Source organism: Sarcophilus harrisii, chromosome 6 (assembly GCF_902635505.1).
Source record: "Sarcophilus harrisii chromosome 6, mSarHar1.11, whole genome shotgun sequence".
In the NCBI taxonomy this organism is placed as follows: domain Eukaryota; kingdom Metazoa; phylum Chordata; class Mammalia; order Dasyuromorphia; family Dasyuridae; genus Sarcophilus; species Sarcophilus harrisii.
This window is the reverse complement of record NC_045431.1, coordinates 239,337,545-239,360,620: the sequence shown is the minus strand read 5'-3', so window position 1 is coordinate 239,360,620 and position 23,076 is coordinate 239,337,545. Positions and strand designations below refer to the sequence as shown.

General features: G+C 48.5%; 1 protein-coding gene across 2 annotated transcripts in view; it reads right to left on the bottom strand.

Annotated features, from left to right (window-relative positions):
* The window catches only part of CPT1A (carnitine palmitoyltransferase 1A), a 65,677-nt gene extending 44,847 nt beyond the window's left edge, over positions 1-20,830 (bottom strand). The window contains exon 1 of one of the 2 annotated variants that reach the window (XM_031942589.1): positions 20,633-20,830. The gene's annotated coding sequence lies outside the window, so the exon portion shown is untranslated. Of the gene's footprint in view, positions 1-16,546; positions 18,149-20,632 lie in introns of those variants that run through there. The other variant, XM_031942591.1, reaches the window with a different exon arrangement.
* Positions 20,831-23,076: the final 2,246 nt, after the last annotated feature.

The following is a 23,076-nucleotide window of genomic DNA, read 5'->3' as shown; positions in this document are numbered from 1 at the left end:
TCCAGTGAAATTCTCAGTGGGCTCCCTGCTTCAAGTCTTCCCTCTTTCTAAAGCCCCCGTGGCTCCCTCTTACCCTTCTCTACTGGACTCCAGTTTACCTAGACCAGACTTATTACACACTGCTTCCCTTCAGGTACTGTTAAACCGGACTTCTCATTGGGTTCTTCATACAAAACAGCCTGACTCTGGACGGGCTCCATCCCCTTGGCTTTGTGGCCTTTTGTCATCCCCCCCGGGACTCTCTTCTCTCCCTCCCCCCTCCCCAAATCACCTTGTATATGTTTGGTACCTGCTTATCCATAGGCCAGCTGCATCCTCCAGAGAGCGGAAGCCTGGTGCTTGTTGTGTAGATAGGATGCACTTAATAAACACTACCAGTCCGAGGGTTGCTTGAGTGACCTCAGCCAACCTCAGCTCGCCACAACCACCATCTCTCCGATAAGGCGCCTTCCAGCTCCATAAAACTGTGAGCTTACAATGGTAGTTCCCCCTCCCTGGTGCCCTTTACCCCATTGGGGAATGGATCTCAGCCCAGAATGAGGCAGGAGCAAGTGTTTATTGACTGCCCTGATCACTCAATCAGTGCTTGCAAAGGGAAATAGACCATAAATTCTCTTATTGGAGGAGCACCTCACTTCCTTCTCCCCCAGAACTCTTCTATTTGCATACGATGCATTTGCATGTGTTTGTATTTACATAGGAACACGCTGTCACTTCTTTGCCTTCATACAGATACATGCTGAACCCTTCCCAGGACAACGGGAATTCCATGAAGGGAAAAACCATCTCCTTTATTGTCTTTCTCTGTGTCCCTGGTGAAAGACTCCCCAGTTGTAAGAGATTAGTAACAGCTGGGCAGGAGACAAGCAGCAAAAACACTCCCAGACCGAAAGCTGTTGCACCCTGACTTCGTCTAGCCCAGCCCTCTCTCTTCACAGTTGGGGAAACTGAGGCACGCACCTGCCTTGTCCAGAGTCACATAGCTAGAAAGGGCTGGGGCAGGATTTGAACCCCCCAAGTGCCAGCATTCTGGCCTGGGCACCTGCCTCCAATAAATGTTTACGTGTTAAATGAGTCCGGTAAAGGGCCCCTCCTTTTGATGCAGTGCCATAAAAATAAGGCAGGCGTCAGGAAGAACTTTGCCCAACTCTCCGGTGCCACCGGAGATGAAAGGGGGTGTGGCCGATTACTGTTTAACCAACCGCTGGGAGCTCTAGGAGCCTGGCTATAGCACCGAGGAACCAGAGGGGGCGCCAGAAGAGATAAGCCCTTAGGCTCCCAGCTTCCCACACCCCCCGGTTGGCTACAATGTTGCCCTCTCGCTTCCCCGGCCTTGTTACTGTTTCCTGGGGATGTGCTACACTGTAGCCCTGCCGGGAGGCCCGATCAGTCTCACTTCCTCAAAGCCAAAGTAATGGTCTTTAAGCGCAAGCGAGACTTTCAGTTTCCTTTGGCTGGGAGGAAGGAAGAGTTAGAAGGAAAGCAGCCTCCTTTCCCCGCAGCCTCCACTGCCAACCGCCGCCCAAGGGCTGAAGCTCATCCACCTGCTGCTGGGCTCTTCCCTGAGGTCCAAGCGAGCGGGTGAGAAAGGAGCCCTCGAACCGGCGCTGTTCTTTCAGCAAGCTTTACTAAGCAACGTGGGTATTGTGCAAGGCACTGGGCCAGACCAAACAAAACACTCTCTCTGTCCCCACAGGGGACGTCCAACATTTACCCAGATAAGCAAATACAAGACTATTCCGGGAGAGGAAAGCTCTCTGTCGGTTTCCTTCTCTGTAACATGGGGATTAAGAATCAAATGAGATAATAATGTTTTGAAGATATACAATAAAAATACCAATTATGGTATTTTAAATTATACTTATTTACTTTATATATTTATACTTATCGTTATCATTATTTAGCTGAGGCAATTAGGGATAAGTGACTTGCCCAGGTTCACACAGCTAGGTCGGATTTAAACTCGGGTCCTCCTGACTTCAGGGTTAGTGCTCTATCCACTACACCATACAGCTGGCTCCTTTAGTAGCTTAGTTGATAATCCCCGGCAGTCTGAGCAGTATCGGCAGACAGATGTCTGTCAGAGACAGTAAGTATTCTGGTGAGATAAACAGCTACTCCCACGGATTGGCTTAACGAGATCAAGGTGGAGCTGGTGGCAGTCCACCAAGCCCTTCCTCCTTCCTAAGGTCAGTTCCGGAGAATGGGTTTTTCTCACCTGTGTTTGGCCTGATAATCTTTGGCTTCCTTTCCAATGTTTTTATAGGGCCATATTTTCTGTCGGTTTCCTTCAGGAGCCTTTTCCATTCCCACCCTCAGACTTTGGACTCCTTGGATGGCCAATTAACATTCATTAAGACAAGTAACATTCATTAGCACTGCCTCACATCAAGATTACTCGTGACTGAAGTGCCTATTAAACTGGTCAGCCTCAAAGTCAGAAAGACCCAAGTTCAAGGCTCCTCTCCGACATCCATAATGATTGTGTGACTCTTGCCAAGACCTTTACCCTACAGAGAAGGTGCAGACCTGCCTTGGTGGAGGGATTCTGCATCTGGGAGTTCCTTGGCCCAATGAAATCACAGACTCATACGGCTTCTTCCTTTAAAATTAGTGCCCGCTGAGACTATCCATTAATATCTGAAAATCAAATGTTAAAACCTCCTCCAGTTCCCTTCCCCCAAACTTTCTCCATCACCCAGTTGCCAGTGAATAACATCACAGTGGTCCCAGCACTCAGACTTAATGCTTCCTATCTCTACAGGTGGTAATACCTCCTATTATTCGCATTTGGACCCTTCCCTTGGCCCTGCTCCTTCCTTGATGTTTCTGTTGTTACCCCCATGGTCGGGCCTTCCTCCACCTCATAGTTTCCTAAATGATCTCCCCTTCTCACGCCATCCCATGGACAGACATACTCCTCCAGTCGCCACTCTCTGGCCCCGAACACAGAATGAGTGGCTCCCGTAAATAACAACTACAAGGTGCTTTAAGGCTGGTCAGTGCACATCATTCCCTCACTACAGGAAGCAGTAAACAACCAAGGCCTCATCTCTATTTAGAGATGAGGAAGAAACTGAGCTCTCACTCAAAGAAACAGGCAAGTAATGGGGATGCAGAGGCAAAGAGAACCCCAAGAGCCCTCAAGAAGCTGCCGTTCTTCTCCTGACAAATGTGTCTCCACAGATAAGGGGATCCGCAGAGAGGTAAGCACAAGATCATTTCAGGAAGCAGGAGGAAGCAGGAAAGATCTCATGTGGAAGAGGAGATAGGCTCAGTTCTGAAGGAAACTAGATGAGGGAAGGAGGTGCTCCAAGTGTGGGCACAGCCTGGGCAAAGGCCCTGCTAGCAGAGATCTGATCCATGTCACCCCCTTCCGCCCTCACTTATTATATTCCAATGGCTCCCAGTTGTCTCTGGATCAAATAGAACCTCCTCTGTTTAGCAGAGGGATGTGGGATACATGACTCCCTCATTATGCTATTATTCTATTGCCCAGACACAATACTCATTTCCTATTGTTGTGGCTTTCTTTACCCAGGTAGTGCCCTAGGCCTAGGACGCACTTCTTCCTCCTTACCACTGCCTCACATGAGCGATCTCCCTTCAACACCTCAATTAATTGCTACCTTCCGCCCAACTGGAGACTCCAAACTAAAAGGAGATTCCCAAGAATAATGTGACAGATGGCTTCCGTGTCAATGAATTTGATGGCTTAATATGATCAATATGTGATCAATAATAAACAACAATTATGAGGACCTTGGGCAAAGTCACCCAACCTCTCTGTCTGCCTTGGTTTCCTCAACTATAAAATAGGAATAAAAGGAACTAGCCCCCAGGACTGTAGCAAAGGACCAAATGAGCACTTTGCATGCCTCTAGCAGGAGCTACATAAATACCAGCTCTTATTATTAAAGCTCATGTCAAAGTTTCCCTGAACAGAAAGAGTTTACCTTCTTCTCTATTTTTCTTCTTCCTCTATCTTGGCCAAACCAAACTGTGGTCATCTGCTACACGAACCTCCCTTCTCTCCCATCGTGACCCGCTTTGGTTTACACCTTCTGCTGCTCTTCCTTTCTACTCTGGGTAGAGCCCCTCCTTCACTTCCTCCAAGGCTTCCTTCACCGTGGCCCACTCCCCTCAAGCCTTTACTTCAAGATCTAATACCCTAAAGCATTTGTAGAGAACTACTTTTCACTTTTAATGCATTAGATTATTTTTAAATTATCTCAAGTATTTCTTTAAGTTCAAAAATAGTCTACAAATTCTTGGGTCAGAAACCTCTCCTTTAATCTTTTGTTTAAAGATTAAACATGGCTCCATAGATATCTGAACTCCATTGTCAGCAGAGGGAACTCCACCCACTGACCTAGGCTTAGCTCTAGGAACAAAAATAAATAGACACCCACCATGGAGAGCTCTCGGGCAGCCTTCTCTTGGGTCCTCTAGAACAATCGCCTCCTTTTCCAGACTAGGAAGCTGAGATTCCAAAGGGTCTCTTGAGGGTCAGTCAGGACCCTGCCCAGCTCTCCTGGTTAGATTCTTATGGCCTACTAAATCCATCATTTCCCATGGTTATTAAAGGATAAGAATAGTAGCTGTTTCAGGAGCCATCATCGTTTGTTAAGCACCTAACACTGACATGTAGGGACTAGGAGATTCTCCTAGTTCTTAGAACTGCCATCTTCCCGATGCACTCCATCCCCAATAAAAACAACCCAGAGCCCATTAACTCAATTTTGTCCTCACCCTCATCCTGAAATCGTCCCCCCTCTCACAGTTGTCCAAAGCACTGTCTCCAAGTTCAGTAATCTATGAGTTAGAAAACCAGTCCCCCAATTGGATAGATATGATTTAACGCTTCCGGTTCATCTCCCTGCCAGGCGAAGCTATTGATGATTTGCTATCTTAACAAATGCTGAGACAGACGGATGACGCCTGGAAGTGGAGGAGAGGGCAGCGTCTTGCAAAGCAAGAAGCCAGATTTACAGATTTATTTCCTCATGCCAGGGGACAAGTAGGATGGGGCAGGGAGGAATAAAGCAGCATGAAAGCCCTTATTCTGTTTACAGGGTTTTCCAAGCATGTCCTTGAACATCAGTCAATCACCCTTTAGGTGTCAGATCTTCGGGGAGTGGACGTTCTGGCCCGGGAGATGCTATAATCAAAATATGAGCATTTACAAACCCCCTATGGGGTAATCTGGGCAGCTAGATGGTAAAAATGGATAGAGTGTCAGGCCTGAAATCAGGAAGATTCATCCTCCTGAGTTTAAATCTGGCCTCAGATACTTCCTGGCTGTGTGACTCTGGTTAAGTCATCTCTGTCAGCCTCAGTTTCCTCATCTGTAAAATGACTGGAGAAGAAAATGATAAACCATTCCAGTATCACTGCCAATAACCCCCCAAATGGGGTCACAAAGACTTGTGCACAACTGAAACTGAAATAACGACAAAATAATGACAATCTTGGTGGGGGAGGCCCCAGTACCGCACATCCCTCCCTTTCCTACTGTACCTTCACACAGTGGTAGGCACAGGAATATTTCTGGAATGACCCTTGACCTCACAGTGTGCTCTCTCTGCCAAAAGTCTCCGTGAGGGAATGACAATGGATGGCAAGCGGCCTTCACTTCTGGTGACAAGTCACCCTGACATTTCTGATCAGGCTATTTTCTTCCTTACCATAATCTCTTCTATAAAAGCATCAAAGTGCTAAGGTCCCACTCCAAGATGTTTATAGAGGCACATTCTAGTGGGGAGGCAGGGAGGTACAGTGGGCAGCTGGAAAGCCCAAGATCCAGTCCATTTCTGACACAGACTCCCAGGGCCCTACATTAGGCATCTCCAAAGTTTTTTTTAACTGTACAGATTTATAGGCAAGAAAAATTTGAACATTCTCTATATGTGCATGAACTTATTCATAAGTGATATTTTTGTATCTGTATTATCTTCTATTAAGTTGTAAACTCCACAAGAGCAGAGATTGTCTTTTCTTATTTGTATCCCTAGCATTTAGTACAGTGCCTGACCCTTAATGTCACACTTAATAGGTACTTAATAAATAGGTGCTTAATAAATATTTATTCACTAAGACTGTTCAGGAGCCATTGAGCTAATAATTATGTATATCACAAAAGCACACAAAAATGTATCTTTTAAAAAAGTTGAGATAAACACGAAACAATATTTTATTCTAGCAAAACCATGGGACCACTGGAGTCACTGAATCCCTATTTAGGGCAACACATTGAGCTGCATTTTAGGAAACAGCTTAGAGGCTCTACGGAGAACAAACTGAAGAAAGTCCGAGGGGCACCGGGAAGGTGGCTCATGCAGAAGGGCAGGCTCTTTTTGGGGATACAGAAAAATTGCTTGTTGACTGATCGAAGGCGCCAAGCTACACAGCTGGGATGAGGTTCCTCGCTTGGCCTTTCAATGGGACCATAGGTCCATCCGTCCTCCCTCAAATTATTAGATTACAGATAAGAACTGAGGCTGCTGTTGCAACAGGCAGTAAGTCTATGGCAGCTGGCAGGACGACCACAGGAGCTGGAAACATAATAGAACCAATGCCAGCACCTTGCAGTGATTTATGTGCTCAATTATTCCCCTAAGAATTACAAAAGCCACTCTAGGCTAGGGCCAATTTTGCCTTCTGTTACGACCAGTTAGTAACTAGCAGGCCCTTCCAAGCTGAATGAATGAGTAGTGTGGGTAAACAGTCTGAGGATCACTTGAGTAAATTATTTGTTTAACCCAACAGAGCAGAACATTCCCCCCAAATCCCTCCCCTGCAGGCCCTGGGAGTCACAGGGCTGCTGTTCCCTGGCCCCCAAACTGACCCCTTTGGAAGAGAATGAGTTGGGAGTGTGCTTGGGTCAGCATGGGCTCACTCTTAGGTGAGAAGCACTGTCAGCTCAAAGATAAATTCAGTTTTTATGGGTTCTCTCACTGAGGTCCAGCTAGTTACTGGGAGAGTTTAGATTAGCTCGACAGTCAAGGCTGATTTGGGGTCTCCTGGGCAGGTCTCTCTTTAGAGAAGCATCTATGGATAGCCAAGCAAAAACTTCAGCTAGGGAGGAGGGAATGATGCTGGCTTCTCTATCTCAGAGATTGAACCAGCTGGAGGGAAATTTCCAGGGAACCCTGAGAGAGACGAGAACAAGCAATGTCTCTGCTGGACCGGGGAATGGCTTCTAGGATGGGGATGATGGGCAGAGTCAGGGGCACACTGGTGCTGATGTTCAATCAAGTAGGGATTAATCCTTCAGGTGTCAAGGACAGTCTTCCAATATGTAGGAAGATCAAAAGGCAGAGTGGAGAGATATGAAGAGTGAATGTGGGGAGAGATAAATGGGAAAGGACAATGACCAAGGGAAGTGCTGCGTCTGATTGTCTGGATGCCTTGGGGGAGGAAGGAATTATTCCATACTAGAGATACTGCAAGAGGGAAAGAGAAGGGGGTAGGAACATAAAACACTGTATGACCTCAAACAAGTGACAACATTTCGGAGTCTCACTTTTAAATCCTATGTAGGAGGAAAAAATGCTGGACAGTGTCAGAGCAAGAAGAGTGGAGAAGACTTGAAGGTAGGGATTTGGGAAGACAGGATGGAAATAGAGGCCTGAAGCTTCCATGTGGTACAGTCAAAGAACTCTGAGCCTGGAACCACAGATCCCATACTTCCGCCATTGATGGCCCAGATAGAATGATACAGAATTTGGGGCAAGTTGGAATCTCTCTGGGCCCTAGCTTCCTGGACTGTTAAAAGGAAAGCTTTGGCCCAGATGGTCTCCTATCCTACTTTAAATCTAAAACCCCATCCTTAGTGATCTGTAATCTTAGCAGTCTTGGGATCCTCACTTTCCTTCCATTCCTGGGCTCCCCAGTGGTTTTTTCCCCTCTTAACTATGTCATAAGTAACTTCTCAACCCATGAAAGGACCAGGGCAATTTAAAAAAATTTAAGAACCTGGAAGGGCAACTAAGTGACTCAGTGGAGATGGAGTCATGGCTCAGGAGAACCTGATTTTCAAAAATGGTCTCAGGCAATTTGGAACTATGATCAAAAAGTTATCAAACTGTGCATCCCCCCTTTGATCCAGCAGCGTTACTACTGGGCTTATGTTACTACTGGGCTTATATCACAAAGAGATCTTAAAGAAGGGAAAGGGAGCTGTATGTGCACGAATGTTTGTGGCAGCCCTCTTTGTAGTGGCTGAAACTGGAAATTGAGTGCTGCCCATCAGTTGGAGAATGGCTGAATAAATTGTGGTATATGAATATTATGGAATATTATTGTTTGGTAAGAAATGACCAACAGGAGGATTTCAGAAAGGCCTGGAGAGACTGACAGGAACTGATGCTGAGGGAAATGAGCGGAACCAGGAGATCATTATACACTTCAACAACAAGACTATATGAGGATCAATTCTGAGGGATGTGGCTCTCTTCAACAATGAGAGGATTTCAAATCAGTTTCAATTGATCAGTGATGAACAGAACCAGCTACACCCAGAGAAAGAGCACTGGGAAATGAGTGTGAATCACAACATAGCCATTTCCACTCTTCCTGTTATTGTTTGTTTGCATTTTTGTTTTTTCTTCTCAGGTTATTTTTACCTTCTTTCTGAATCTGATCTTTCTTGTGCAACAAGATAACTGTATAAATATGTATCCGTATATTGTATTTAACATATACTTTAATATATTTAACATGAATACCTGCCATCTAGAGGAAGGGGTGTGGGAAGGAGGGGAAAAACTGGAACAGAAGGCTTTGCAATTGTCAATGCTGAAAAATGACCCGGGCATATGTTTTGTATATAAAAAGGTATAATAAAAAAATAAATTAAAAAAAAAAATCTTGTCTCAGGTACTTCCTAGCTGTGTGACCTCAAGCAAGTCTCCTAACCCCAACTGCTTCCAAAAAAAAAAAAAAAATGTAAATACCTAAACAAACACCCTGGAGAAGATAACGTGTACTTGGAAGCAGGGGGTAGGGACCGGTGACCTAAATAAGATGGAGGTTAAATGCCGCAGGCACTGGAGGCATTAGTGTGACTTAGAGCCCTGCTCCTATTTAGTGAATTGATAAATATGTACTGAGTATCAGGCATTGTTTAAGCATGGGGATACAAAAACAAATAGTCCCTGGCCTCAAGGAACTTAGACTCAACTTTCCAAGAACCAAACTTAGGCACCAGATCAATGAAGAAAGCATTTATTAAGCACCTACTATATACTGGTCTCTGTACTAGGTGTTGGGGATACAAGTACCAAAAATTGAAGCAATTCTTATTTTGGAAGAAGTTGACATTCTAATGGGGAAGACAACAAAGTATGTGGAAATTTTCACAGAAAAAAAATGAATAAACTCACCAGATAGTTCAATATGTAACAGTTAAGAGAGGGAAGGTGGGTATAGGTGGGAGGCTTCAGGAGATGGCAACTTAAGGGGAGAGAAGGCTTCTTTGAGGCGGAGGGGAGGGGTTAAGTGTGTTTCATGTGGACAGCTAATGCATAGTCATGGAAGCTTGAGCGAGAACAGCATATGTGAGAAACAGAGCGAAAGGCAGCTTGGCCAGATCTCCGAGTGTGAAAGGAGAGGAAGGTCCAGCAGTGCTGGAAAGATGGGTCGGGGCCAGGCTGGGGAGTGCTTTACAAGCTCAGCAGCGTTCATCTTTTCTCCGGAGGCAATAGAGAGGTAGGAGAGTTGATGAAGGAGAAGAGTCACATTGTCAAAAAGTGGCTCAAAGAAAATGATTGACAAGAGTGTCTGGGATAGACTGGAATGGGGAGACGAGTCAGGAAAGGCAAGTGGGAGGCGCTGCAATAATCTAGGTGAGAGGTGAGAGGGGCCGGAATCCTTGCAGCAGTGTGAGAGAAGAGGGGAGGTCACATGAGAATGATATTGGGAAGGTAGGTGGTGCAGGGGCCCTCAGCTGGAGGCTGGAAGGCTCATCTTTGAGTTCAAATCCAGCCTCCAACACTTATTAGCTGTGTTATTCTGGGCAAGTCATGAGGCAGACATTGCTTCGGTTTCCACATCTGTAAAATGAGCTGGAAGAAGAAATGACAAACCATTCCAACGTCTGCCAAGAAAACCCTAATGGGATCATGGACAGGACTGAAAAACAAGAAAAAGAAAATAAGAACAGCAAAATCTGGAAACCGACTGGATCCGTGGGTGAGGAAGAGTGAGACAGTCTATGACAAGGCCCAGAGCATGAGCCTGAAAGAATGGAACCTTGGGTAAAAGGGAAACTTGGAAAAGGACCAGGAGGGGACTAAGGGCCAGAAATGAGCTCCGGCTTCATCATGGTGGGCTGAAGAGGTCTCTGAGACATCCAGCTTGAAATGTCCAGTGGACAATTGTGATGGGAGACAAGCTGGAGAGAGAGTGTGGGGCTGGATATGTAGGATGTGTGTGTGAGAGGGAGAGAAAGTGAGTGTGTGTTTGTATGTGACAAGTATGTGTGTGAATGTGTGAGTGGTAAGTGTGGAGAGGAGTGTGTGTGAGTGTGAGTGCATGTGTGAGTGTATGAGAGTATGTGTGTATGAGTCTGTGTGTAAGTGGGGAGGTGAGTGGGGATGAGTGTGTGCGGACACAGGTCAGTCATTTACATAAAAATTATATTTGTGGAAGATGAGGTTACCAAGTATATAATATATAAAGTATAGGGAGGGAAAAGAGAAGACCTACTATGTGTCAGGCCCTGTGCTAGACACTGGAGATACAGACAGAAGCAAGACAGTCTCTGCCATCACCTTCCTACTTCTAAAAAAAAAGGGGAAGAGATGGCCTGTACATACTCAGATGTATTAAAACACACACACACACACACACACACACACACACACACACACACACAGAGTCACCTTGGAGGGGAAGGAACAAGTCGTTCAGGTTTTTGTTAGTAGAAGCCATTAACCCTCAAGAAGAGGGCATTTGCACAGCTGTGTCCTCTACAGTGACCCCTACAGACTTCTTTCTCTTCCCTCCCCCTTCATCTCATGTCTCTCTCTTCTTCCCTCCTTCTTTCCATTTCTCTTCTTCTCTTTCCCTCTCTCCTCCCACTCTCTTTTCTCTCTATCTTTTTCCCTGCTTTCTCCCCCTCTCCCTTTCTCCCTCCCTCCCTCCTCTTTGCCCCCAACTCATCCCTTTCCCCCTCTCTCCCTCCTCTCCCTCTTTCTATTTTCTTCCTCTCCTTTTCCTTCCTTCCCTCCCTCCTTCTTTCCTTTCTTCCCTTCTTTCCTTCCATCTCCTCCTCTCTCTCCCTGTCTTATTCTGTGTATACATAGCAACAATGAGTGTTCAACAGGGGCTTTCTCCAAGAAGTCCAGCTACAAATCACCGCAACCATTAGTCAATAAGAATGCTGCCGGGAAAAGACAGAAATTTCGATTTTATTTATTGCTTTGCGATGCACCTCAATTCTGATTTCCCAGAAACAGTAGAAAGGAAAACTGCTTCTATGGAGGAAAAGGTAATGAGCCAGAAGGTTTACGGGCACAAGAAAGGAGATGGGGGCCAACTAATTTTCTCCAAAACTGAATTGGGTAAGAGAATTCCCTGTCTGGGGACCGGCAGGGCCAGAAGTACTTGGGAGATCCTGGGTCACTGCCTGCTCATTCAAATAAAGTTGAGAGAAAATTCAAAGTGTGGGGGGGTGAACGCAAATGTGCCTCAGCTGACATTTCTACCTCCCTCTCTGCCAAGACTGCATTTTTCAACCAAGCTAGATGCCTGGAGAGTGAGTTTAGTTTCACTGCATGGAAAAAATGTCAACATATCATTTTCAAGCCACTTGCCAGAAATTACCATGGGACAATTCTTTAGCAAGTTCAGCTGAACTTCTCCAACTTATACTGCCTTGTTTCAGTACCTACAGCTCTTTCTCTCTCTCTCTCTGTCTCTCTTCTTCTTCTTCTTCTTCTTCTTCTTCTTCTTCTTCTTCTTCTTCTTTTTCTTCCTCTCTCTCTCTCTCTCTCTCTCTCTCTCTCTCTCTCTCTCTCTCTCTCTCTCACACACCCCTTTTCCCCTGCTAACCTGCCCTTCTTAGCTTCCATAATCCATAATCAAGGTCTGAAGTTGTCGGACACCACAGGCTTAATTCCATTTTGAGGCATTGAAACATGACCAAACAAGGGATTGAAAGGGGCCTGTCTGGTTCTGGTGTCTTTCCTTTCTAAGAAAGGCAGGCTATAACATTGTGAGGAAAGCCCCAGGATAGGGGTCACCAGACCAATTGGAGAGAATTATCCTTTGAATCTGAGCTCCTGAAGCTAAATGGCTATCTTCCAGGTGTGTCAAAGAAGAAATATTTGTCCAGGTACAGGTTTGGATTAGACAACTCTGGGATTCTGGGAAATGAGTTTTGGGGTTGATTCAACTCTCTCTAGTAGACAAATATAGGTATAATTAAACTACTCGGAAGTTTTGAGCAACGGAGGTGACATGATCAGACCTGCATTCAAAGATTCTCCCAAAAATCTGGGCCAGAGATGCGCAGGATCTGGGTTTAGGGTGTAGCAATGGGACCCCAAAAGGCAGGGGAGGAGGGGTAATGAAGCTAGAAGTTCACATTAAAGATTGTTGAAGTGAAGAGCTGAGAATTCAGAAAAAGGGGGCTCAAATTTTGTATGATTCTACTTTAAAGACTTGGAGAGAACCATTTATAAAGTGTCGCTACCCAGGCTTGCTCAAAATAAAGGGCCCCCGTTCTTATCAACTATGTCATCCCAGCGCAGAATTCTTGGGCAAAGCTTGACACCTTCTTTTTCTGGGGGGCAGGGAGACAATTTGAGAGGCAGACGGTGTGTCCGGGGCATCTAGTGAGGACACCATCATGATATAAGCTCTGGCAACTTCTGTCAAGTTAAAGGGTCATTCAAGGCAGGCTTTTGGGTTCTTTCATGGCTTACCTAGTATCATCTCATTGACAGCCATAGCAACCCTCAAAAAATCATCTGTTTTGATCTGTGGAAGGAGAACCCCCAAAGTTGAAATTACAGAATGTGGAAGGGTTAACAAAGATGCCATAAAAGCACAGGGGCTGAAGCTGGGATTTTGCTGGACCATGGCAGCAGTTCTCAAATATTTTCATTTCAGGACCCTTTTGCTCTCTTAAAAAATGAATGAGAACCTGACCCCAAAGAGCTTTTGTTTGTGTGGGTTATATCTATTGACATCTATTATACCAGAAAGGAAAACTTCTTAGTATTATTTATGGTTTTGATCTCAGCCTCCCTCCTCTAATGTCTTGGGAACCCCAAGGGGACCTAAACTACCCTTTGAGAACTACTGATCTAAGCAGCTTTTGAAAGAGAAAAGTCCCCCACCATTGCAGGTCACTGCCTTCTCTGTAGCTGAAAGTCCAAAGAAAGAGGGCTGAGGGGCTGAGCAGTTTGCCGGGGTCCCTCAAACATTGTGTGTCTGAAGCAGAACTGGAGCTGGTTTTCCTGATTCCAAGGCTAGCTCTTCATGCCAGGACACTAAGCCTTTGCTGCAGAATCCTTCTAATCATGTTCCCTGCCCCTTATTTCCAGAAATCAGCAGTGACATCATTAGTCCAGAATGGGAATTTAATCAGATCTTTTAAACACTCTATACTATTCTTGATTTTTGTCTTTATTGTGGCTTGTATTTGTAATCATAGCAATTGGCAGGGTGCCTGGTACACAGTAAATGCTTAATAAATGCTTGTTGAAGCAAGACTACTATTCTTGACTTTTGTCTTTATTGTGGCTTGTATTTGTAATCATAGCAATTGGCAGGGTGCCTGGTACACAGTAAATGCTTAATAAATGCTTGTTGAAGCAAGACAAGATTCTTTTGGACTGCTCTTTTCAATCCAGGGTGGATATGTAGCCCCATTTTTGGATGAGAAAACTAAGGCCATGGCTCAGTGATTTCCCCCTAGAAAACTGCAAAGGGCTAGAACCCAAGTATTATGGGTGTCTCATCAGCTTGCCTCCCACTGTTTGTGGGGTTCCGGGAGAATGAGCCCATGAGCGCTCACACAGACTCAGTGGGTGCTCATTCAATCCCCACCCACCCAACACCACTCCCAAGGGCTTGTGTTCCCATCTTTGGGGCCCAGCAGAGGCTACTGGGAGGACAGAGTGGGGATGAACATCTGAGTTGGTCTCTTCCCTCCCAGGCTCAGTGCCTCCAGCCGGGTCCTCACCTCTCACCTAGATTACCACCACAGCCTCCACATTCATTGGCTGGCAGCTGCCCAACTTCTCCCCTCTCCACTGCATCCCACAGTCACTTCTTTAAAGCTCTCCTTTGACCATGTCCTGCCCTTGCTAACACAGCTTTAGTGGCTCCCACTAGTCTAGGACCAAGTGCAGACAAGATCAAGGGAGCCTATTAAGCCCCGGAACGCATCCACCCAGGTGATCATTTGGATGCCCAGCCACAGCGACTTACCAGCCATTTCTCACACTCACCCATCCACCCTGCACCCCGTGCTCTTGCCCTCGATGTGCCTCATGGCACACTGAGGGACTGCACTCCCCTCCTCCCTCCTGTGCCTGTTCCAAAGCTCAGCTGAAGGGCCACTTCCCCCCAGAAAGCCCCTGCTGAGCCCCAAGCTGCCAGTGCTCCCAGCCCCCAGTGCTGACCGGGTATAGACTTTGCATTGACTTCTGCTGGAGATGTAGTTTCCTCCTGAGGCTGGGGATTCCTTGAGGGTGGGAGCTACTTTGCAAGCCCAGCACCTAACAGGGCTGCATGAACTCAAGGGCAACAGAACCCCCGCTTCCCCCCAGCAGCCCATTCAGCCTGTGGCCGCCTCTAGTCATTAGCACCATTCTCCTTAGCTCCAGCCCAAATTTGTTCCATTGCAGCTTCCTCCCATGACTCTTGTCATCCTCATAGGGTGAGCACAACAAAGGTAATCCACTAGCACAGTCCCAGCCACCAATCTTCTCTGAACCAAACCTCCCCCTTTCCTTCAATTGATCCTCCTAGGACCCAAACTACAAGTCCTTGCTGCCAGCCCCTGGACGATCCCCCACCTATCAACGATCTTCTTAATCTGTGGCAGGTACAACTGAGTCCAGGATTCTGGGCTGGGGCAGAAGATATGGAACTCTCGCCCATTCATTTCCTGAAGGGCCACACTCGGAGGCAGCCCAAGATCTCAATAACTCTCTTGGCCATTCGATCACACCGATGGCTCACGGTGAACATGCAGGTGAATAAAACCCAGCCAGGTTTTTCCCACTCAAACTGCCATCCCATCATGCCTCCTGAAGTTGACTTTTTGGAACTCAAGTTCAGGTCTTCACATTTATTCCTATTAAGTTTCATCCTACTAGAGTCAGCCCAATGTCCTGGTTTGACAATATTGCTTTGAATTCTGTCGTGCAAACCAAGTCTCCCAATTTTGTGTCTTCTGAACATCTGATAATTCCAGCCAGTCACTGATAAAAATAAAACCTAACTGCCCAGGGCCCACACAGATCTCTAGGGCTCTCCCTGCCCCTCCCCCAGACCTCCTTTCCAGTGGACAATGAACTCTTAAGTCCCCATGCAGACTGCGGTCCCCTTTAGAACTCCTGGATGGCAGGAAATCCCTTTTGTCTTTCTTTGTCTCACCAATGCTTAGCAAAGGCATTTAATGAATGCTCATTGCTTGATTCATTACCTCTGTCTAATTAAGGGAGTGACCCGGCAAATCCATCTGTCACTTTCCTCATTAGGAGGAACCGAGTTCAGCCTTGAACTTATCAAGGGCAGGTAGGTGACACCTTGTTATCTCCTTACTTATTCTGGGATCAGAATAACTTAACTACTTCTGGTAGAGTCTTTTCCAGTCTCTGAAAGCAGAGATAAGAGGAGCGGGAGATAAGGGGATCCAGGCATCCCTGCCTTCTATCATCCAGACTGGACAGCCGTCCTGTCCCTGCCCTGCTCTTCTTCCCTCTAGCCACCAACACAACCCCAAGCCCCGTTATGTTCCGCTCTCCTCATTGGCCATGGCTCATTTTGATCTCTGGCCCTCTTGCCACATTTTTGTGGATTCCCCTCAGTCCTTGCAAGTAAATCCAGCATTATTCCCCTCCCCCCTCCTTCTCCAGCCTCCAGGATCCTCTTGTTTCTTTTGCTTAAGACAAAGCTAGATTGAAGCTAGGGTTAGGGTTAGGGTTAGCATTCTCCTGGCTGACAATCTCCAATTCCAAGGCTGTGGCTTTTATAACTAACTTTCAAGTCTTGTTCACCTTGGGGGTCTCTACTGCTAATCTTGCACCAGGACCTTTCCATTGTGTCACTCAGACAATCCTCCCCCTTTACCAAGGTGGGAAAGCTCATTTTAGTAAGTGTTTATTAAGCATCAGAATAGAATTTTAGATGGGATTTTCTCTTACTGGCACACAGTAGGGACTTTATGAGCTTGTTCCTTCCCTCCCTTCCCAACCCTGCCTCGATATCTGGCTCAGATCCAGTGCCCTCCCAGAAACCCTTGTTCCCATCCTGTGACGTTGCTCGGGCCCATAGGTAGGTCAGTCCTGTCTCCCTGACTGACCTGTGACCTCCAGAACACTGTTTTCTCCAGCCTCCCCTCAGCCTCAGAAAGACCCCGGCGGCAGATGCTCAAAAACTGTTGATTTCAAACGATGGTCTCTCTCCTTGTTCCCCAAAGCCTTCTGGGGCAGAAAATGCCACGTGGCCGGCTAATGGCTAATCCTTAGGAAATGATTTTCTAGCTCCTCCTGGGATGGCAGGTGAGGGGGTGGGCTGGACATCCAGGGGGGTGGGGACTCATGTCCCAAGGGCAGCGTCTCTCTCCTACTGGTTATCATTAAACCCCCCAAACCCAACGAACATCTCTGAGCCTAAGAACACAAGAATGCTTAGTCCCTGTCAACTAATCAATATAAAAGGATGAAGGCAAAGCTGGCCATCCCTCGGGAGCTGGGCCCACGGGCACGTGGGATTGAGACAGGTTTAGACAAAACACCCTGTGCCTCAGTTAGAGCCAGTCAATACTTGCTCTTCCCCCTCGCGGCGGTTTATCGGAGGCAGCAGAAGACGAGAAGCAGAAAAGTCGGCTCCCGAGTCTGGAGCTGGGAGTCGCTCTCAGAGGCCATTTTGAGCCTGTCCCAGGAAGCAGGAGCCGAAGCCAGGTTCTCTGGCTCCAGCGTCCACACTGGTGATGGAACGTCGCGAAATCCCAAGCTCCAATCCCATCTCCGATGGGAACTGGCTGTGAGAACCTGGGAACGTCCCTGCCGCCGTCTCTTTATCGGTAAAACGGTGGCGAGAGTAGCTAATAGGAACAGATAATGATCGTGGGAGATGGAATATTGTTGCCAGGATTGTTCTGAGCCGGTGCTTTCGCACCGTGGGCTCCCATGGCCACGTCTATTTAATAAAGGATAAAGCAACAAAACAGCCTTCTCTGACACGTCCCGGGGGGGAAGCGCAGGGCCGGCCACGGGCCCCCGAAGCAGCAGCAGCCCGACTCGGGCCCCCGCGGGACGGTCCCAGCGGGAGCAAGGACTTCCGAGCACCGAGCGCTGGAAACTGAAAGCCGCTTTTCCGCCATCCGGGCAGATTCACCCGGCCAAGAACCACCGCACTGAATGACTCCACGGTTTTTCCTTCGAAAAGGAAAATGGGGGGGGAAAGCAAGTGAGCTGAAAGGCGGAGAAAAAGCATCTCCCTCCCCTGCGAGGCTGAGGGAGTGGGCGCAGCGGCCCCAGCAGCCGCCTGTACTTGAAGGGCAAGTTCAACCCCCTACTGGCTGGCTGCCTCACTCCTCCCCTTCCCCCAGGCGTCACGTGACGAGCCCAGAAAAGTAGGTAAAAGGTTACGCGGCTGGAGCCCCGCCCAGCTCCAAGGCGGCCAAGGCCAAGGCCGGATCTGTCGGTTTCAGGTCGGTCTCCGAGCTAACCAGGGGGAGGCTCCGGGCCCAAAGGCGGAGCCGCCAAGGGGAGCGGGTGCATCTCAACAGCAGACAAAGGGCTTTGTAGCCGGGGGAGAGCAAGGCTCAGGGACCCTCCCCCCCCCCCTCAGCTGGATCAAGGACAATTTGGGGACCATTCTGACGAGTAGGGAAAGCGGGTCCTGCGGCCAGGAACGCCGGGCGTGCCCTCCGCAGCTGGCGCGCCGTCCCCGCCTCGGCTGCGAGCTGGCTCGTAAAACTGCCTTTTATGTATTTCACTCCCACCTCCTCCCTCTCCCCTCCCCCGGTCCCAGAGGAGGGGGCACCGGGCTGGCTCCGCCCTCTCCCAAGCTCCGCAGAGACGTACATGGCTGTCCTAAGGTCCCCCCCCCCGAACCCAAAGAAAATACCCCCCTCCCCTCAAAAGTCTTTTCCCGTGAAAATAAAGCCCGGAGATAAATTATCTCTGTGGCAAAAACGCCAGTCACTTCCACGGGAGCCCAGGAAGCTCCTAGAATCGGAACCGGGACCCCAAGCTACGGATCTCAAACAGATCCAAGTCAGCTCCAGCTCCCGGGGGACTCGGACGCAAACCGGAGCGGAGCGAGCCACCCCCGAGAAGCAGCTGCCCGGATCACCTTTCAGCCTCCATTTCTGCCCCTCGGAGGGTCATTAACACCCAAAGGTGACGTTGGCAGGCACGTTAATTAAAAAAAATAATAAACTTCCCAAGGCTCACTCCGGGCGCTTTGGAACACGGACACCCAGCGTGGGCAAGGCGGACATTTTCAGTAATTTGTTTGGCCGCTTAGAAGGAAATAAACATGCCCGTCTATCTGGACTGACCAGAAACCAGACTCCGCTACAAGAAACTAGTGAAACAAAAGCCAGGTTTCCAAAAGGTTAAACAGATTTTCTTTTTTTTTTTTTTCCTGAGCAACCTACCAAAACACAAACAGAAGGCTTCCTCCCGGAAATCGACTTCTCCCTGCTTATAATATGCCTCCATGGGACGCTGGGAAGCCGACTGGGAACCCCAGATAGCACTTTTATTTTATCTATTTTAATTTGGGAATGACTGGAAACGGCGACAGTTCAGGGAATAAAACATTCAGGCCAGTTTTGTTGCTTATTCCATCAGCTTTCGTGAAGAAAGTCCAAGAATTCCAGTGACCAAAACTCTGACCTACTATGCTCCAAGCCAGATGTAGCAGAACAAAAAGCTGACCCCGGAGATTTCCCACAAAATCAGACTGATCAGGCTCTGCTCATACTGTCAATGCAGGGAAATCCAAAGCATTTGTGAAGTACTAAGTTTTAGCCGCTGTGGGAAGATCTTGTGGAAAATCCAGAATAAGGCAAAGCTGTAGCACCTCAAGGAGTTTATAATGCAATAGAAGAAGAGGGAGGTTAAGGTGTTTCATTCATTGCAGCGAGTGCACGGACCATAGTAGGGCTGCTGCTGGGTGTGGGCTGTTCACAGTTCAGGAGGGCCTCTGGGAGAGAACTAACTGTTCCTTTGTCTTATCTTGTTGTACCTGTTCCAGGTTAGCATTTCAAGAGCTGTCGGTCCCTCAAAATCACCTTGTGCATCTTCTCTTCTTTAGCATCACCTGAGTTTAACTGAGGCTGGGTAACATGTATCAGAACCAGGAAGAGGAGACTGAGATATTGATATATTCTCTCCCTCTCCTTCTCCCTTCTCTCTCTGTCTCTGTCTCTGTGTCTCTGTCTCTCTCTTTCCTTTTCCCACCGTACCAGCTCCTCCCTTACCTTCCCAATCCCTGGCTGACCTTGGGCTGAAGCCCATTATTATGCCAGTTCCTTGGCAAACCAGGTAAACTACCTGTTCCTTCCCTCCTTTTCAGGAAGGCTCAGACCTAAGTAAGGTGGAAGTGCTTTGGGCCCTTCAGCTAAAGCTGCAGAAGCAGCTGTTCTCTCCACACAGGCAGGTGGAAAAATAGGGAGGCTTCAAACGAAGAGCCAGTTACATGAAAGTCTGGGATATCTAACTCTGACCTTGCCGGACCACCGGAAGGGAAGCTGCCAGTGACAGTTGTGACATCCCAGACATCACCTGCAGCCTTCCTCTCCTGGGGCTGTGTGTGTGTGTGTGTGTGTGTGTGTGTGTGTGACAGACAGACACTCAGAGACACACAGAGGGAGCCAGAGCCAGAGACCCCCCCCCTCCCGCCCTGTGCACGAAAGTTTCCGATTCTCTATAAGCCCGTCCATTTCCGGGATGCCAAAGACAGGGTCATTCTTTTACCTCCCACATCCTTTCCAAAGGGGGAGGGAGGTGGATCCGAAGGGGATGGAGAACAGAGGGGAGGGGGGGCCGACAAAATCCACTGCAGCACCCTCGGGCCTCCCCATCCCCCCTCCCTTTGGCATGTTGGACGCTAGATCCTCCCCTCCCTGAATAAATCTTCTGACCGGGGTCTCACTGCCCCTTCCTCAGTTTGGGGATCTAGCCCCCCGCCGCCCCTCACAGCCAGAGTCCGAGTGACTCCCCTCCCTTGCAGACAGCCCACCTTGTTTTCGGACCCCAGCTGCTCCCTCCCCGTCTCAGGCCCCGCGGGGCGGGCCATCGCCAGCTCTGACCATGCCCTCCACTTTGGGGACACAAGGCTTCCTCCCTCCGCGGGTCCCTCCGCAGCCCCTCCTAAGGCCGCCCGCTCCCCCCACCCCCAGGGCGGGGCCGGGCCGGCCGGGGCCCCTTACCGGAGTCAGTGTCGGGGACCCGCCCGAGGGCGGCAGCGTCTGCTGCGGGAGGCGGCGGGAGCGGCGGCTGCGGAGCCCGGGCGGCGGCGGCGGCGGCGGCGGCGGCGGCAGCGGTGACGGGGGCACAGAGGGGCCGGGACAGAGCAGCGGAGCACAGCCGAGCGGGCTCCCTGCCGGCTGTGAGCCCATTGGCTGGGGCGCGCCCTGAGGGCGGGGCCTGGGGAGCCGCGGGGGGCCACGCTCCCTGACGCAGTGAGGGGGGGAGGGAGGAGCGGGCCAGAGCCCCAGTAAGCCCGCCCGGCCCATTGGGGGGAGAGAGAACCTGCCACCAGAAAGAGCTTACTGGAGGGGGGACGGAGGGAAGGAGGGTGGGCGGGAGCATCCCCCACCTCCCTTGGAAACAGCCTCTGCAGGGCGGCTCAGGGCTAGAAAAGGGAGGGGACCCTTCTACCTGCTCTGGCCCAGTGTGAGCCCCTGCTTACGGAGGCCGACCCCCTCCTCCTCGTGACTTCCAGGCGGGCTGCCCTGTTGGGTGACTTACCAGAGTCACAGATCCAGGACACGCCAGAGCAACTCTTGAACCCAGGCCTTTTGAGACCCGGGTCACAGTAGGCGCTTAATTAATGCTTCCTCTTGGTCCACAGCAGTTACCTAGTCCAAAGCTCTCGTTTTACAAATGGGGAAACTAAGGCGCAGAACTCGGAAGGAACTCGCCCAAGATCTTGCGGTGAGTTAGTGGCGGAGCAGAAAGCTAGTTAGCGATGGAGCAGTCGAAGAAACGCTTTGAAGGCTGCCGGAGACACTTAACTGGCTGTGCGAGCCTGAGCGATCACTTATATCCCTCCCCGCCTCGGGAAAATGGGGATAATAAGCGCCCTCCTGCCCTGGGTTGCCGGAGGAGTGAATAAGAACGAACTTGAAAAGCGCTTTGCAAACCTTAACGTGCTCTATAAATGCTACTTATTATCATGTCTCCATCCTCCAGGGTTAATATTCTTTCCAATAAAGGAGAGTTATTTTTTCTTCTTCTTCTTTTTTTTAAGCAAAATACCTGATAATATAAAACCTGTTCTGGACAGTTTGCAAAACACCTGCCATACATGAGCTCAGCTGCTGCTTCCAAGAAACCTGCCAGGGAGACGGTCTGATTAACCCCGGCTCACCCCAAAGCTGGGGAGAGGGATGGCCCATGTGGTGAGCCGACTTCTCCAGGGGCAACTGCCGAGCCCAGAGAGAACCTAGAATTATCCAGACACAAAGTCGAGCATTCTAGTCCTGTCCTGTTCTCACTCACTGAGTGTGGCCATGAGCACCAGAGCAGCAGCATGGGAGAGCAGGGAAACCGGCCTGACATCAGAAGGCTGGGATTCTGATGCCAGCCGGCCTGGCTCCTACTGACTGCTATTCATTCCCTTTCTCAGAGTCGGTTTCCTTCCCTGTAAAACCAGGGATTCTATTAGGTCAGTTCCCAGGGTTCCTTCTGCCTGTAACATAGAGTCCTAAGTTCTCATTTGACAGATGGGGAAGCTAAGACCCGGAGAAAGGAAGGGACCTCCCAAGCAGAGTCATACCGGAGGCAGGGGCAGAGCTGGGCTTAGATCACAGGGCACCCTAACCACTAGTCTATGGTGTTGTCCACCAGGCTGGCTTTCTCTCCAGAATCTCCCAGCAGCTCCAATGATTTAGATCTGGAAGGGGATTTCCCCAGATTCCATCAGATTCTTACCCCACCCCCACCCACCCACACCAGATTTTACAAGGGTAGAAACTGAAGTGCAGAGAAGGAAAAGTGGCTTGTTCAGCGCCCATAGACTTGCGATGGAAAGTGCTGTCTGAATCCAGAGAGAGAACCATGGAGGCTGAATGCGAATGGAAACAGTGTTTTTACTTTCTGTTATCATTGTTTGCTTGTTTCTTTTTTCTTTCTCGTGTTTTTCCCTTTTTTGATCTGATTTTTCTTGCACATTATGACAAATATAGAAATACGTTTAGAAGAATTACACATGTTTAGCCTGTTTTTACCTTTTGTTGTTTTTTCTTTTTTCATTTTTTATCTTTTTGATCTGATTTTTTTTTTTTTTGCACAGCATCATGAATATGGAAATATGTTTAGAAACACTGCACATGTTTAACGTTTATTGATTTGCTGGCTGTCTTGGGAAAGGAAAAAGGGAGAGGCAGGAGAGGGAGAAGGTTTTGGAATACAAGGTTCTGCAAAGGTGAATGTTGAAAATTATCTTTGAATGTACTTGGAAAAATAAAATACTATTTAAAAAAAAAGAAAAGTGGTCTAAGATTGCCTTTGTAGGAAATAGAGTTGGGTTTGGAACACAAGGTCTTTGATACTAAACCCAGCCACCTTTCCATTCTGGTTTTCCCTCAATGGTCTGGCAGCATCTGTTACCATGGTCCAGAGTGGAGTTAGAGCAGTGGTCTACCCAGTG